The following is a 17,843-nucleotide window of genomic DNA, read 5'->3' as shown; positions in this document are numbered from 1 at the left end:
CTTCAGTGTCAGGAAGCATTTTCTGTTGTTGAGTTTGAGCAGAAGCTCAGGGAAAGACACTTTACAACAGCCACCAGCTCAGCTCAGTGTTGGGAACTATTGCTCTGTGAAGAAGTTTATCAGCAGCCTGGATGGGATGTCTGCAGTGTAGGAGAGGTGCTGCTTGTATTTACATTAATAGTTGTGTGGGGCAATGCATGCATGTGTTACACTGATGGCTGATCCACATGGGATTGCTTCATAAACATCACAGTGTGCCTGCCCTGGAGAAACATTAGAGCTGTAGGAACAATGCCATGAGAGTGAGACTGTATGAAAAATGGGAAGTGCCCCTGAGCTGCTGTGGCGTCCAGGCCATCTGCCTGAAGGGTGACACTCTGCTCTGGGGGTCAGCATGTAGCAGCTGAGTCTGTTTCTGTAGAAGCAAAGCCACCTTCCCTGTGCAAGGAGAGAGCTTTGTGATCTCCTGAGAGATAAGGGAGTTCTGTTGTCTCTTCTGCTCCCTGTAGATCTACCCCAAGTCAGCACTGTCTGCTGCTAATCCCTTGGTTATTATCAAGGCCCTCAGGTATGTAAACCTGGACCAAATGAAAAAGGCCTCAAGAAATAATGGGCTTACCTCATCATATCCCAGCTGGCAGCACTGCTGAGGACATGGTGGAAAACTTGATTTATTAAAATTGATGAAGGAACTGGCTAGTCTTGAATAATTCATTACATATCAGCTGCTGCTGAGGTAATAGGAGCTCAGCAAGATCCTCTTTAGCACTGCACAGTGCCTAAAATCTTTAAATAAGATGAAGTCAAAGACTGGCTAGTTAAAGATTGAAGGGCTTTCTCCATGTGAAGTGAGAGGCCCTGGCTCCTGGTGCTGAGGTCATCCAGCTGCGAAAATCACCCACGTCTCTCAAATGGAAGCCAGCCTGCTAATGTCACTGATATTTGCCAGGGCATGAAACATTCTGCCTCAGCCATCAACTTCTGCAGAATATAATAGCTCCATTTTTCCCAATTCTTACTGGAATCAGGTTTAGTTTTCAATATTCACCACAAGCTAGGGATGTCTGAGGGTGTTGGCTTGCTTTTCTGATCATTATGCTTGAAAAGAAATCAGCCTGGTACACTAAGAAGTAGGCACTACTGTTTGAGTACACAGATTTTGAGGTGCAATCTCTGCTGCTGCTCAGGGCTTTTGTCAGCACCAGCAGAATCAAATTACCCACAGCCTGGGCAGTGGCTGGACTGGGTTTTGGAAGCATGTCAGAAGCCCTAGAACAAAATCCTGCTAACTTAATCAGGTCCCACTTGACAAACCAAGAGCTCTTTTTAACTCCACTGATGTCAATGGTAAAACCTTTGATAAACATGTAAAGCAGCAGCAAAATAAGGCACTGTTATAAAATGGCTGATACACCTCTTCCTGTATGTCATCCTGCAGAAGTCAGAGGAATTGTAGTTAATAAACAATTGGAAAAACCAATTGATGTAATGGACATATTCATGCTTCTCAGCTGCTGGTATGGGATCTCCAGTACCCACAGTTATAGACCCTCTCTGAAGTCCAACACTTTCTCTCTTTCAGCTGGTGATGATGGAAACTGGCCTCACAGCCAGTACTATTCTCAGCTTCAGCTCTGGTTTGCATTGTCTTCCTTCATCCTCCACCAGGCACCTAGGAATTTATGACGTGCTGATGGTACTGTGCCTCTAGATCATTAAGACAGCTGAACACAAGACAGCCTTTGACTTAAGGTCCTAATGAATACAGAGATTGTGATGCCTTGTTGATTTCCTCAAGCCAGATTTTACTTCCAGATGCCATTCCTGCTTCAGCCAGAGCAGACGATTTTAGCCAGTGTCTGAATTACATTGGTAAAGGTACTCTGATGTACCACTGGCAGAATGAGACATTTGACATAGCACCAGAAGACTGTCAGTTTCCTCTCCTCTCCAAAAATACTGCTGCATCAATCACTTGTGAAAGTGTTTTAAAAATTAAAGCCAACTCACCCTTGCCTTGAAATGCAGGCAGCACTTTCTCTTTCTGCTGTCTGTTAATAGCCTTTCTGCAGGAGGTCACGCAACACTGATTTACACTCCTGAGCTTTTTGTGGACATAGGTTAAGATCATTTGAAGAAGCCACTAACTGAAGTTGTGACTTCTCACCCTGAAGTGTGTGAATGAAGCAAATACTGTAATTCTCACAGCTGCAGAGTGGGAGATATTGTGAATAAACTGTAACTTGGTACATATGAGACTGATACCTGCTCCCCGATCTCCTGAGACAAGACATTCCAGTTCCTGTGTTTCAGCTCCACTACCTGTAAGAGGCCTAAATAAAACTGCCTTCCAGCATCTGCAAGAACTCTCCTGGCAGTCTCTGAGAACCAAGGAAAATCAGGTAAGATTTCCTAAAACTGAAGTGTAATTACTTGAAATTAACCTAATTCTGAGACCTGTGCTCAGGTGTAGGAGCTCCAAGCCACTGTCTGAGCACAAGCTGGCATGGCCCAGGGACATGTGCCCTGAGAAACACATAGTCCCTGCAAGGACACACTATGGTTTCAGAGGAACAGTCCATGACCCATACATCCTCTCTTTACCCAGCATAACTCTGGGTGCAGTTCTGTCTTTGCAGCTGCTTTTGATCTTTCATCGTTATTTTCTTCTTCTTTTCCTTATTTCTTGCCTTTTTTTTTCCTTTTTCTTTTTTTTTTTTTTTTTAAGAGTCATCAGTTCTTTTCTGGAAAGGGCACCTGACTAGGCACAACTGCTTTGGGAGCAGGTTTAGGAGGCACAGTGCCCCTCTGATCTGCCAGACAACAGCAGTTACTATATGGCTTCCTTTGCTTTATTCCTGCAGGAGATCAGCTGGTATTTATAGCATTTCCTCTAAGCAAGGCATCATCCCTGAGGTACACTCAGGTGAGAGTACGTCAGAGAATTCCCACTGGGGGGTGAGAGTAAAGGACTTTATTATTTAAAAACCCAAACCAACAACAAAAACCACAAAATCACAAATCCTGGAGGAAATGCCATTTCCTTTGAGGTGATTCTGTGAGGTAGGGACTGCAAGAGAAGTAGGGAAGCAAGAGTTTTACCAGTTCCAACACAATCTCATTTGTTTTCAGGAAGATATTAAAAGTCAATTTCAATGCAAACCCTTCTGGGTAAGGGTGGAAGCTGAAGCCTGTTCAAACATACACCAGGTTTTAGCTGGGATAGAGTTCATTTCCCAGCCTAAACAGTGAAAAAAAAAATTAAGAGAATGGCATAAAGCAACCTACTTCTCATTCCAGGCAGAAAGGAAGGCAAATGGTATAAATCAAGAGTAGGAAAACTTAGATGTTTTTCTCAAAGTTTGTTTGTTGTTTTGGGTGTTTTTTTTTAACCTAAGAGATATAAAATAGATGTAATTGAGTTGGCTAGATTTTTGGGGACAGTGGAGTGGCAGGGTTCACTAAATAGTTTGTTAATTGCCTGAAGAGACACATTTGTTTCTCGGGGTTTAGTAAAAGGGGAGGGAGTAAAAGGGCCTTTCTCCCAATTCTGTCCTTGGTGGTGGTGTGCTGAAGGTACACTCAGTGCCACTGATGGCCCAGCTAAGTGAGAAAACTGGCTTTGTCTATACAGCAAAAAGAAAAAGAAATGTTAAATGCTTTTCTGTTTTCTCTAAGGATATTGCGGAACTAAGCCAAAAACCTGTATTTGTACTGCTCTGCCTAAGGCAGCAAAAGAACCTTCTCTGGTGAATCACTAGGCCCCTAAGCTTTTACTCCTCCTAAATGAATGCCAAGTATCCTGGGGAAGTGCTGCCAGGTACAAGGACATAGTGACACTGCTGTGCTAATGCATGATGGGTGTCCATGGCTGAGGGGTCTGCAGGATTCTACCCCAAACTCCCTAGGATGATGAGGTTTGGGATCTAATCCTTTGTATCTGACTTTTCACTGTGCCCCAATTCACCTCAGTTTTTCTGCTTAATGCTATTTTCTGATCTTCTAAAATGCATTTGCCAAATATTTTGCCCAGTATCTTCTGTAAAGCTGCCGAGAGACGTTCCTCACTGTCAGGGGCCTGCAGGATGTTGGCAGGAAGGTGCACAGGGTATCTTTGGAGATCAAGGAAAACAGAAGATTGCTGCCACCATGCTTCTATGGACAAAGGACACACAGAAAAGTTTGGAAATGCATCTTCTGCCAGATGGAGATAAAGGGTGCAAGGGCAAACCCACTGAGATAAATTTGAGTCTTCCGTTGTGACTACAACAGCCATGTTGACATGCACTAGGTTAAGACCAGACTCAGCTTTTTGATGTTAATTGCCTGGCTGCTTTAACTGGATATAGGCTTCTGAGTCCTGAAGTCAGCTGTGTGACACAACCAACTGATATTTACCTCTTCACTGTTATATCTTGCCCAGGGCTGCAGAGTCAGTGCACATCTTCCTATGCATTAGAGTTGTCCACAGAACTGGTAGACTATTTTGCAAGAGAAGCAAGTAACATTTCACATCTGAAGGGACTGTTCAGACTTTCATTTCAGGCAAAGCTACTCTGGCCTAGGCTCAGTTTCTGCTCCAACAATAGATCCAAGGCACTGATAACCATAAGCAGCCAGACAATAATCACTGACCTGTTGGGCTACTCACTGGCAGTGCAATGACTGCATCTGGACACCCAATGGCCTCAGACTGGTGATGTGACACTCAGGCAATGCAGTCAGTGTCCCTCTGGACTTGCTGAGGGGACAGAGGTCTCATGCTCTAAGGACACACAGAATACCACAGAGTAGTGGTTTGAGCATGGCTGAGGATAAGGAAGCTTTCTAAGATGAGCCATGAAACACCAGGATTCCTGCTGCAGTGCCAATGGGCTGGCATGTGGAGGGATGCAGGACTGCTGAGTCCAGCTTCTTTCTCCTTTGAATCTCTCCCATCCAAGATGATGTAGGATAGGAACACCATGGGGGGACAGAAGACACCCCTACTGCTTCCAAGCACTGCACTGCCCTGTGAGCTGGCTCAACTAGGTGGAGCACCAGGTCTGCAGCCAGGCCCAGAAAACCACCAGCAGCTAGGAGCAGCAGGTTGTGTGGTGGAGAGATAGCAGGTGGTTCCTGGCTGGGGCTGGTCATGCACTTGCACCAGTGCATGGGCACACCCAGCCTGGCTCCACTGAGCCAGGGGTGTCACTGATCTGTGGAGCAAATTCCTGCTAATGAGACTGCAGATCATCTTGTAGTCATCCCTGTTACAAGGAGCAAGACACTGTCTCAGCCTCTTGATCTCAACCTCTGTTAGGGTTTTGTATTAAAAGAACACAGGCTCAATTTCTCATCCCCATTACAACTTCAGTGATGTAAGAGTAGAGGAAAAAAGACCTTAAATACTCTGCATCAAGCAGTGCTGGGTCTTTTTCCAAATAAGGTGGAGGAGGATCCCTCAGTAGGGTGTAGTCCCACACAAGCAGCTTTGATGACCACTCATCTGTCCTCGCAGTCAGTACACCAAACAGAAAGGCAGCTGGGAGACTCAGACTACTGCATACAGGGAACCACAGGCTAGTGTTTACCCTCATTTGCATAGATGTAAACAACCTGCTTGGAAGCAAGCAAGGATACTTGATTTTTGCTACTGCCAGTGTGAGGAGGACACTGCATGGGGTACAGAGCTACCAGGAGAAGCTACAGTGAAATCAGCCCACCCTTCTTCAAGCCATTTACTGCAACATGAGGCAGGATGAATCAATAATATGTATCGAGCTGCGAAAGTTAATCTGCATCCAGAGCATCATAACAAATTAAAAGGAAATAAAATCAGTACAATTCCACTGGCTCTCATTATGAACACAATGGAGAGTAATTAAAATCTATGGGGCGAATTCAACGCTGTAGGAACTCTCCTGAAGCCAAAGGCACTGTACAAGGGCATTGCTTTTTCCAGATGCTATATATTTCCAACAGCAGCAGGAATGGTAAAATGGGCAGAGTGGATAGGGTAGAGTAAGAGCACAATCTCCTGAGGAGCCAGGCATTGCACTGCTCACTCTTCCTCATGTGGAGTCATGCTGCACACCTGCTGCTTTGGTGCTTGACGTGCTGACTTTCAAAAGCTTCAGGCATTTGCATGTGGGCTCCCATTCAAGGACTTCCCAAGCCAATACACAACCTCCATTCATCAACTCTGGCTGTCACCTCATCCTGCCTGTTCCCTGCTCCCCTGCGTTATCCTGCTGCCTTTGCACTCCTCTCTCATCCCCACTCCTAAGCACAGCCACCTGTGCTACATGCTCTCTTAGGTGCTAAAGAAATGCCACAGAGCACCTTCTGCTATCCTGCTGCCTGATAAGACTCTCAACCCACCTTTCTGTGCTTTCCTACAAACTCCTTATCCTTAGACCCACACACATCCCTGATGAAGAAGCTGAAGGAGGACTACCACCTGCCCCAAAGCCACAGCCACTTGCACTCCCATTACAGCTCTGCTCCAGTCCTGTGTTATTTATAAGCTGGAGCTGTGCTAATTCCTGTTAAGGCAGGAATTCAACTTGAAGCAGCATTCACTGCCCAAACTTTGATACCTTGACTCTGTGCGAGGCCCTACTGCCCTGCAGCCGAGGCACTGTCGTGACTCAGTGGAGCGCCTGATTCCCATTGAGTGGAAGGAGATGTGTGAAGCACAGGAAGCACATTCCTCATCACTGCACACAGCACTGTGTCCAACTACCCAACAGTGCAGCACAAAGCAGCAGTGCAGCTGCCACACTGGCACCCAGAGGCAACTGATGGTGACAGCCAGTGGCATGGGGTTGCACGTGCAAAGTTTGGTTCATGGGGCTTAGGAGCTGGAAACTGCCATTAAAAGAGAGAGGCACTAGATGGAACAAATCAGTCTGGGGAAGTCCAATAGATGGTGTGTAGCAAAAGATTTCAGCTCAGTGTGCTTGTCCAGCTTTCACCTTTATGAACCTCTTATCTCCCGTCACCCCACCCTGTGCGTGGCTTCCACCTATGGAAGCTATGCCAATGTCAGCAGGATGATGCAGCTGCTAAATACAATGTGTGGCAAACACCAGTCTGCACACATAGAGTGCTGCTGAGGGCTCTTCCACATGGACATGTTTACCATATAATAATTATGGTAATCTACAGAGATAATCCAAAGTGGATCGTTACAAATTGATGTACTATGGTTCTGCAGGTGGAACCATGGACTAAGAGTTGTATTTCCAGATATACCATGATCTTGTTTACTGACTGGAAAAGTGGAGGTCTCACTTGACCTGGTCTTACCTCACTATGCCTTTCAGAACTTCAACCACTTTATTACCACATATCCACATCTGTAACCATGTTCAGATTCACCAATGAACAGAACAAAAGCCTCATTCTTAAAAGTCTTAAGCACCTTAAAAGTCACAGCCATATTATCACAAAATGTGCTTCAACATTTCACCAAAAACAGGTGCTTGCATCTTTCAAACAATCCAGCAAGGAAAGCAAACAGAAATCTGCCCCTTAATAAGCACCTATCTACTGGCCAGCCTCCCTCATTTTTCTAATTTCCACCTGAAAATAGCAGACCTTCTCTCCAGATATATAAATCTCATCTGCCTTTCTTATTACAACAACTTGGAGCTGACTTGTATGATATTTATACATTCTTCAAAGGGACTGCTCTTTAAGGTAGTGTTAGCTTGAGGTACAACTGGAGTTTTGATCTGAATATTACCTCACTCAAAAGGGACTGTGCTCTCATGGTCTTTATAGGAGGTGAGATACAGGTAGAAGAATGGCTTTTAGGCAAAGAGGAAATAAAGTTTCTGAGTCTCATCCCTCTGTACAGGCCAGGGGGAATAGGAATCTTCTTCCTATGGAGGTCAAAAGCCATCCTAAATGAAAAAAACATCTAAGTTTTTGGGTATGCCCTAATGTATGCTGCACTGTTGTAAGCACGAACAGGATTGCTGATGTGGTTGTGGGCTGCGCTAGTGCCTGCAGCTGCTTTGGCCAGGTTAGCTCTGTTTTATGGATTTACTTCATGATACTGCTGTAATGAAGAATAGCCTGAGGAGTGTGCTAAGAGCCAGAATAAAAAGTGTTGCAGAGTTATTGCTCCACTGTCTGCATGTGACCAGAAATATCACAGCACTATGTAGACAAGCAATGACTGTCACCCTTCGGAACTTTGTGGTATCCAGGTAAGAACAGAACCCAGAATAAAGGGCAGAAGATCCTCACTGAGAGACAGGACTGGCTGTTGAGTTAGCAGACCTGGTTCTCAGAGCCAGGAATGAGACATCGACTCTTCCTATTGGAAGGTGCTCCAAAACTCCAGTGGCAGATCAGATAAAACAAGTGAGCTGTGCACGTCAATCTTAAAAAGCTGATCAGCTCAAAGGCTGCTTAGCAGTGCAAAGGAGTCCATGGCCTACCCATTCCTCTTTCAAAATCAGATTTTCTTTTTCTTTCTTTTTCTCTCCTGTGACTTTGGCTGATGCTTGTTTTCAGTGATACCAAGCTTTTAGGGAAGCTGAAGTACTGTGTTGTGAGGTCTCCCCACTGCAGGTATGGCTTCTGCAATCATAAAGCACCCATTTCTAAAGCTGTTTCTCCTTTAAATAGGAGAAGTGCCATACTGGGGCTTACTGACAGGTTATCTTGTGTTGTGGAAACCTGAGCCCTGATTGTCCACAGAGAACAGAGCTGTTGCAACAGCTGTGGTAAAAAAAGGGGCACATCAGTGCAAAACAGTTCAGCACCGCAAACCAAGACTCCTGAGGGAGTGCTCTCATCCGCCTGTAACTGAGAGGTCTCAGCTCAGGCTTGAGGGGGGTTTTTCAGGTTAAACTACCACAGCACAGATTAGCAGTGAAACTCTATTGATCTTTTATGAGATGCAGTTACCTCCCAGGTTCTTACAAGGCACTTTCTTGGAAAGGCTCTTTCAAGACGGACCTCCTCTTAGAAGGGCTTGCTTCTGTGTACTCTTAGAAGCAGGCTGGAAGGATCAGCCACAAACAACAGCAGTATTTCAGCACAGAGCTGACTGATATCTCCAGGCACTGACACCCTGTTGGTCAACGGGGCTCAGCTTCAATCCAGTACCAGCCATGGCTAGTGCTAATTCTGCTCCGGCCAAACTCTGACCCACTGCTCTGTCTCTAGACCTCTCTGCAAGGTGTGTTTATTGAGAAAGATGCTTGAGATGTAATGATCCTTAAGATAGGCAAGGACTTGAGTAGAGGGAATTGTAGGGAAGTTGTCCTTTCAACAAGCTAGGAAGCCAGCAAATAAATCTGACACAACAGCTCCAACAGGCTGTGATACTAGAAATTAATGAGTATCACTTCTGTGCTAGGTCTGAATGGAGCTGTCTCTGCTCAGTGTCTGAGGGTCTTTAATTCCCTTTTTCCTCAGGGAAGAACCTTGCATGAAAAGTTCAGCTGTGTGTACTCTGAGTCTCGTGAATCACTTGATTGTGGTCAAAGCCACTGTCATCTTTCAGTTGCTAACTGGCTTCCTAAAAATGCCTACAGAAACAGTAGGATTGCTGTGTGGTAAACAAATTACTTTTGACAGGAGACTGCCAGCACTGCTCCCAGACGCCAGGGAAGCCACAAGATGGGCTGCACAGTGTCTGACTGGAGCAGCTCTAGCATTGCATCCACAGCTAGTGCAATGTCAGGCTGCTTCTGCAAGCACTGACAAAGAACCGAGCCTGCAAACTCCCACCACCATCTGCTGAAGCTTCATATCCCAAAGGAAAAATAGATTTTTGCTTACACGTATCTTTAAGCATTTCAACAGCAGAAAAGGCAAGGGCGTAGACACTCTCTCTAGCTAAAAACACAAAGCCAGGTTTTTTCTCTGTAAGAAAAAATTTACTGCTGTTCCTTGACTTCCCATTTAGGACAGGGTTTCTTTCAAAAGCTTTAGAACCTTTAGTCTCCTTCTGGAGAGAAATCCTTAGGACAGGTACCACTGAGTTCCCAAACAAGTTATTTCTAGAATGTGAAAATAAACACAGGTTCCAAAAGGTTTGCCAAGGGCCCTGAGATGTCACACGGCAAAGTGAATATCAGCAGACAGTGGAGATTTTTTTCCCCTTGTGCTTCACCTTGAAGCAGCTGTCAGCAAAGACAGAAAACTCCTCTGCCCCTTGGTGTATTTAATACAGCCTTGGCAAAGGAAATGCAGTCAGCTCATGAATATGGGAATTGCCTAATTCTCCAGCTATTCTTATTACCTCAGCCCGAGGATCCCAGCTTTTCATAACTAATTCCTGAAATCACAGATTTTCCACTGTCCTTTCTGTCCTTGAGCAGCAAATCACTCCTCCTCATGTAACAGATGCTGGTGCCTGCTGTGGTGCCACCAGTTTTCCCAGGGCCCTTCCCTAGCAGGGACAGAGCTGTGGACAAGGTTACTGACCCCTGCACAGTTCCCAGAAATACTCACCCTTTGTTGCTGTAACTTACAGGAGCATGTCTGGAAAATAACAAATGCTGCACAGCCCTGTGCAGTGGCTCGGGCTGGCTGAACATTCTGAAGCCTGGGCTGGGGCTGGCAGCTGTAATGCAATCTGTCTCTGGCAGCAGAGATCTCTCACCCTGTTCCTACAAGCCGACTCCCTCCACATCCCACTTTGTCTGTGACTCCCACAAAGACTCAAGATTTGCAGTGCCTCCCACCTGTCACTTCATTTTGCCCTCATTGTCATATACATTCTCAGCCCACCTTCCCTCTCTGTGCCCATGTACCTGTTTTTCTACCTCTTTATTATTTTTTCCTTATCTCACTCATCCTGACGGCCCTGTCCATCCTCCCAATACTCAGAGCTAAAGCTGTTCCTGTGCTGGAAGGTGATAATGGCTGCCAGGAACCAGCTGTGAGGGCCATTGCAAACAGAAAAACAGATGGAAGATGAGACTGGGCTAATTATGAAGTAGGGACTGCAAACTTGTGGAGATGTTGGGCAGAGGAACCCAGTTTATTCCCAGAGACAAACGGTATCTCCTTTGAATGCTGGCAGGTGACATGGGAGCAGAAAAGTCATCAAGCTGTGGACAGCTTTCCAATCCTGGCTATGGAGTGCTGCATGTGATGCCTCCTCATCTCACTAACACCCATGACTGCTGCTGCCAAGCTGCTCTGGACAAGGAAAATGTGCTCACTGCAGTGGCAGCTGAGGAAATGTCCAGGCCGGTTCCAAGGGCTACACTCCTGCAGGGCCCAGGAAGTTTAGATCATTTGTTGTAGGCCAAGAAGCAGCTACAGCAGCACAGGTTATACTCCAACAGGATCTTGGCAAGGTGGAAAAAATCCTGTTAAGATCTTCCTGTTTCTTTTATGATAGAGGATTTTTTTTTCCCCCAAGAGCTTGCCAAACGGGTAACTGCATCAAGAGAAAATAAAAACTGGATTATGTCCTCTAGTAGTTTATTTCTTAGTTCCAAACTGGCCCATTCAAAAGCTGCAGAAGAAATCACCTCCGAAGTCCATGGTTTTGTCACCAGAACCTCCCGTTCAATTAGTCATGTTATAGGGCTGTAAACACAATAATTCCATCAATACTATGGAACAGTCATGTTGCATCTGTATTAACATAAATGTGTGCTGATGTGCCATAGAGCTAATCTGATATGACAGTAATTGGCTGATGCCCAGCCATGGAGGCCCTGGAGCTATGCTTGCTGTCTCTCCTCTAAAAGAACTGTCCTCTGAAACACTGGAAAGGAAACCAACTGTGATGCTGTATCTTGCCTGCCATCAATCAGAGTTGCAATGCAAGCAATGCTTCTTGCACCTGCATCACTGAGGTGTTTGAGGTTGGATGGTAACTGTTTAGTTGGGGAAGCTGTATTTGAAGTGCAATGTGATATCCTACAAACTTAGATATCAGGATACAAACTTAAGAAATCAGGATTTCCAGACTATCTTGTTAGACTAAATCAGACTCAGCAAGCTCGCAATGGATAATAAACTCAGAAAATCCATAAAAGCATTCCTTTCCCTTTTCTCTCTGGCTACTGGGAGCTGTGCATCATCACCTAGTCTTATACAGATGAAGCTTAAGGAGCTTAAAACTTTATAAATGCTTCGGGGCTACCACTGTTACCTTGTACAGTGCTCTACAGACAGAGGCAAGCCTTATATCTGAGACTGCAGCTAGGGTTCTCTGGCTAAAGGCCTTAAAACAAATCAATAAAAGCAATGCCTAAGGATGTGAACCAGATCTCAAACACAGTCCATCTCCTGTCTGGGCCATGAAAGCAAGTGGACAGACTCAAAAACCAGGCTAGGATCAGGAGTCTTTGCAGTTGCAGGCACAATAGGAATCACTTATTTTGCTTTTGGCAATATACCCTTCAAAGAGCCTTAGTGAGGAGAGACTGTGTCTCTTTTTAAGGGATTCTACCAAAGAAACCCCAGCAGACACCCAGGCTTTCTGTATCTGGCTCATCAGCTCTGTGTAAGCTTTGTTGCCTTGCTAATGCATCCTTGTTCACAACAGAGCTCTTGGGTTCTAGCTCAGCACAAACCAAATAAGAGAGACTTGTTTTACTCAGAAACTATTATTCTCAACAGTGTGGCACTAAAAGTGCATCACTTTTGGCAATATACAGGAGCAGTATCTCAAAATTCCAGAGCATACGTGGCTGACACAGCCTAAACCATCTTAGGGAGCAGCCAGTGAAATTAGGAGAAAATTTTTTAAAGTAAGGTGGGGAACAGCACCCTAAATAGGGAATTTTGAATCTGTGCTTAGGTTCTGGATTTGACTTAAATCTTTCTAGGTCTCTTATCTGCTCCTTCATCTGTAAAATGAGATCAATAAAACCTCCCCAGATTTGCAGCAGTGCTCCCAGTCTTAATTGATGTCTGTGAAGCATTTTGAGATCCATGAGTGAAAGAAACCACTACCAAGACCTCAGGCCTTACTATAATACCAACAAATGAGCAGAGCTGTTTACAATGCTTTTCAGTGCCACAATGACTATGAAATGAGGAAAGGCTAAAGTGTAGATGCACCCAGTGCTGCCTTGCTGCAGTGTAAATGTAAATGGTGGGAGCAGATTTTTGAGATTTTCCTCCAGGAAATTCTGTTTTCAATAATGCAGTAAAACTTCTACCTCTCGGTATTCAAACAGATGCTCCTGCTAACATCTCAGGTATCAAAACCTATTATGAATTTGGGAGAATGCGTCTTGGAGCTGAAATCACATGGAAATTAATTAAGAAATGACTCACTGGGACTTGGCAGATTTAAAGAGCCAGGGGCTGCCCAGCCACCCCTTCCCAACGATTTAACTCAGCCTAGTACCGTACCAGTACATGATATCCCACCTTGCACAGGACAAAAAGCCCCCAGGCATCTCCGAGGCTATCTCCTGCCGACCGCAAAGCTCTCTGTCCCTGCGGGTGCAGTTTTAGGAGCCGAGAGCTGCGGCCGGGCTCGCCCGGACCAGCTCACGGGCAGAGCGCTCCGGCCCGTGCTGCGCCAGCGGAGCCCCCGCTGCTGGGGCGAGGAGAGAGCGAGTGCGGGCACATGCGGGACTCCGGCAGCGAGCAGGTGTCAGCCGGGGCAGGTGTGGAAGGGCTTGGGAAGCGCGTGTATCCCCTCGCTCCCGGTCCCCGCGCTGTGCGCCGAGCTGCCGGTAGGACCCGAGGGGCCCCGCTGGACCCGGGGAACGAGACCCAGCGCACCGATAAACCACAGAGCGCTCCATGAGCGGACCCCCAGCCCTCCCCGCCACGCAGCCATTTGCCTTTGTTGCAGTCCCGCGCCCGCAAGGTGAGGTGGGGCCGGGGCTGAGGCTGAAGAAGGAGCTCGCTCCCCGGCCGCTCTCCCCTCACAGCAGGGCGGTGGGGACACGTCCTGCGGGACTGGCTGCCGAGAGGGACCCGCCCGCCGCCCGCACCTGCCTACCTGCGGAGCCCGCCCGGGACGCGTCGCCCGCCGCCTTTGTTGTGCATGCCCGCCCCGGCAGCGCCGAGCCGCGGGTCGGCTCCGGCCCGGCCCCTCGGCGCCCGCCGCTCGCAGGCCCGGCTTAGCCCGTCGCCACGGCAACGGCGGGCGCGGCTCGGGCGAGGTACCGGCCCCAGCGCCCCGCCCCGAGAGGGCCGAGGGGACAGAGCGGGCGGTGCAGAGGGGACGGAGCGGGTAGTCCCCGGAGGGCCCGCCCCGAGCGGGGCTGAGGGGACGGAGCGGGGCGTCCCCATGGGGCCGGGAGGTGGCGGTGCTGGGGAGACAGGTCAGAGGGGTCCCCGCGGGGCTGGGAGGAGACGGCCCTGCAACCTTGGCTTTAGGGCGCTCGTCTCTTGGCGCCCGCCCTTCTCCCCAGCCCTGCGCCCCTCCTTCCCCACAGTGCCGGGCAGTTCCGAGCGCGGCTTAGATTAGCCCTCGGTTTCCTCTTACGGTGCTTGGGATCCCTCATTTTCCATATCCGGTAGCTTTTCTTTAGACTGGCCACCTCGGGAGTCCCTATCTCCGGTCACAGATCGCACGTTCTTTTGTCCTACAGCAAGCACGGCTCTGGTGACTCTCCTGACTATCTTCCTGCATCAGCCGCTACAGGCTCTACACGTGACGGGCAGTCTCTCTGGAAAGAGGGGAGCTGCTGTGAGAATAAAGCCAAGGCAGTGGTAACGCCTCCGTTTATCCCTGTTACTGGGCGAGGAACGAATTGTATGCTGAATTTACAACTGTTTTAATTTACCATTCATTTTAGGGATAACTATGACAGCTTGAACCTCTTCCCTTTCAGTCAGTAAGGACTTGGCTAATTAATAGTTATGTTGATTGTTTCTAGGATTAAGTACTGCAGTTCACTGGCTCTATCAGGTAATGCTAGATTGAGCTGGCTCTTGTTACCGGACTTATACACGTGTGCCTGTGTTCATCTCATTCTGAACAGGCAGGCTCTGGACTGGTGAGACGTGTTAAAAGGAAGGTCTCTGATCAGAATTGCTCACGTTCATGAGTTTTTTTAAGCGATCCAGACTAAGTAAAGGCATTGTTTCTGTTTGAAGACATTAATTAGAAAAAAAAAACCACCTAAACTCTGCAGAGAAAAGTTGATTGCAGAGAGAAATAAATAGCATAGCAACCCTGAAGTCTTTCTGTGTGTTCAATGCCTGATTATACATTTTCTTTCTGGGGTCTGTCAAACTCCTATTTAACCTTAGTAGAAAGGGATTTCAGTGGTACTGGGCTTACGGCATCCTCCAGTGAAGGCTCTTAAATTACGAATAAAACATATGAAACCTCTTCAGTAAGCCTCATGTGTCAGAGGAAAAGACAGAGATAGAATGTGCTTAAGGTTGCAGAGATGTTCTCTGGCTCAACTGGGGAAAACTGCCAGAGCTGTGGTGTCCTGTCCTTGGTCTTCATCCACCAGACTTTGTCATTCTGTCCCAAGAAGGCACCTGGGGTAAACCAAGCCCTACCTTTAGGGAGAGCAGGGGAGAAGGGACAGGGGGCAGCTGTCCTTTAGTTCCCCTTGGTCAATCTGGGCCCATATATTGCTCATTTCAGTAAACAATCTCCTCCTTATAGGGTTTTTCACTGGACACAAGGACGCTTGGAGGATGATCTGGTGTTATTGTACTGTAAAGAAGGATGATAAGGAGAACTTGGAGATCTATTGTGATGGTCTTTGCAGCTCCCCCTGCAATGAGCTGCCTCCTTTTCCGTTGCATGCTAATTTATAAATAGACCAGATTCCGCTACTCGGAGAAAGCTTTTGTCTCTCCTTGTACTCAATATATGTGATACTCTGCAGTGGAGAGCAGATGTTTCTACCAGATTCTGCTCCCATGGAAATGGGCAGTAGAAGACTCAGAGGCAAAGGGTGAAATAGCATCAGGGTTATCTCTTGTCCTCAGCTCAGAGCTCCTGTTACAGCCAGTCTGAAAGGCCAGAAGATGCCCTTGGATTTAACAGCACAGTCTCAAGTGCACGCCTGTCTCTGCAGGAGATGGACATCCTGTTGTTTGCAGAGTCCAGTTACAGCTAAAGCTAAAAAAAAAGCGTCTGTCCGCATAAACAGGAATTCTCCTCAATTGCAGGAGCTAGCAGAGGACACTACTTTGTCTCTGTCTCTGAAAGGGCTGAGTAATGTTTTCTTTGTTTGTTTTGTTCTTTTTGCTGCCTTCTTCCAGCTCCATGACTTTGGTGGCACCTTTGGCAGAAGAACAGTTGCCATTGCTCCCATTTTATCCATATCCACCAGAGGATTTTGTTTTCCAGATTGTTTGCTGTGGCTGAAGCCTTAGCAATAATTCTCCTGTATAGCTTTACTTAAGGGAGGGGAGAAACAAAACCACATGACAAATTGGTCCAATTTATCACAGCAACAGAAACCTGCAATTCAGCTCAATCGCCCCCACAGGCCAGCTTAGACAGCATCAATATTTAATGACCTGAGCTCCACTGCCTTCGGAGGTTAGGCTCCACCTCTGCCCTTGCCTTGCTGCAGGTACCCCCCAGGAATGTCACCCCACCAGTATGGAGAGCACCCCCAGAATTCCTCTGGGTGAGCAGAGTCTGTCTTCAGCCTGCCAAGTCAAGCCTGCTTGCTACCCAAAGGGGCGCAGTCCAGACCTGTTGAGTATGACTAAACTCCCTTTTTCCTGCCTGGCTGAATGACCCACACTGTAGGTTTATGCCCAAGTAACATCTCCAGGCTTTCTGAGCATGCCTGTGGTCTGTGGCAAACAGGAAAGCAGGAGTAGCACTGGATCATCGCAGCTCATGGCATCTCCTACAGTCTTTTTTTGGGTAATTGTTTAAACCAGACAGAACTGTTCACTTGGTAGCAAGCTGGAGGAGGCTTCAGTTCAGCTGTCTATATCTGTTCCCATAATTAAGGCAAGAGTATTTATTTCCAGAAGGGGCTGCAATGAAATAAATGCCAGCAACGTGCCCAGCACGTGGTGCAGGAAGACTTGAAAAGAGAAGTCAATCTACACCAAATCCCTCCCACTGTGAGCCAAGTAGGGCATCAGAGGAGGTTGGGAATCTCTGTTACTGGGCTCAGGCTCTGAACTTGGCATCCAAGAACATCTCCCAGCTCCATCCCAGCATGTGGCCCCTTTTCGGCTTGCTCTGCCTGGGACAGTAACAAGTCACAGGTTATGCAGCTATATACAGCCATAGCCATGTACCCTCATGGCTCTCTTGCCTCAGTTTCCCTGGTCTGTAAAATGGATGTGACTGCAATCTCCTGGTGACAAGCACAAAGTAAAACAAAGCATTTATATCAGGGCTGTGTTGGGGCAGAGGAATTTATGCTGCTAGACCAACAACTTGAATTCCTGCAGCAAAACAGCATCTTCCAGTAGTAGGTTTTCTGTTCACTTGAAAACCCCCACGATTTAGCAAATTGCATATTTCAAAGGGGGAGCTCATTATCCACTCCACTGGCAGCCAGTGACAGAGGCCATTACAATAAATAGCATTTTGGGAAGATGGCTCTCTAATTCACTTGGTATTTAACACTGACCATGGGGGCTCAGATCTTTATGTAAGATACATTCAGCAAAGCTCTTTTGTGACCATCTCCCTGTACCCAGGAGCTGTTAGAATAAGGGTGATTAGGAATAAATGTAAAAGCAGAGGTTTCTGCATCAAAATAGTTTGGGCCAGAGGCTGTATGGCCAAGGGGATGATGATATGCACCGAGGACTCAGGCATTTAGAAGGGAAAAGCAGGCTTGCTGCAGTTCATCCAGAGATGCTGGGCCATTTCCAGTGCCAGAGCTTAGCTGCTGAGGGATATCTTCCACCCCCTGGAGCATTTGGTGACTGCACCCAGACCCTCTGCTCTTGTAGTTGTA

General features: G+C 47.1%; 1 protein-coding gene across 2 annotated transcripts in view; it reads right to left on the bottom strand.

Annotated features, from left to right (window-relative positions):
* LOC103814651 (myosin-M heavy chain-like) overlaps positions 1–14,015 on the bottom strand; it is a 44,051-nt gene extending 30,036 nt beyond the window's left edge. For both annotated transcript variants that reach the window (XM_050977085.1, XM_050977086.1), the window contains exon 1: positions 13,934–14,015. The gene's annotated coding sequence lies outside the window, so the exon portion shown is untranslated. The remainder of the gene's footprint in view (positions 1–13,933) is intronic.
* Between the last annotated feature and the right edge of the window lie 3,828 nt (positions 14,016–17,843).

Source organism: Serinus canaria, chromosome 7, assembly GCF_022539315.1.
Source record: "Serinus canaria isolate serCan28SL12 chromosome 7, serCan2020, whole genome shotgun sequence".
Classification (NCBI taxonomy): Eukaryota; Metazoa; Chordata; class Aves; order Passeriformes; family Fringillidae; genus Serinus; species Serinus canaria.
This window is presented reverse-complemented; position numbering and strand designations above follow the sequence as displayed.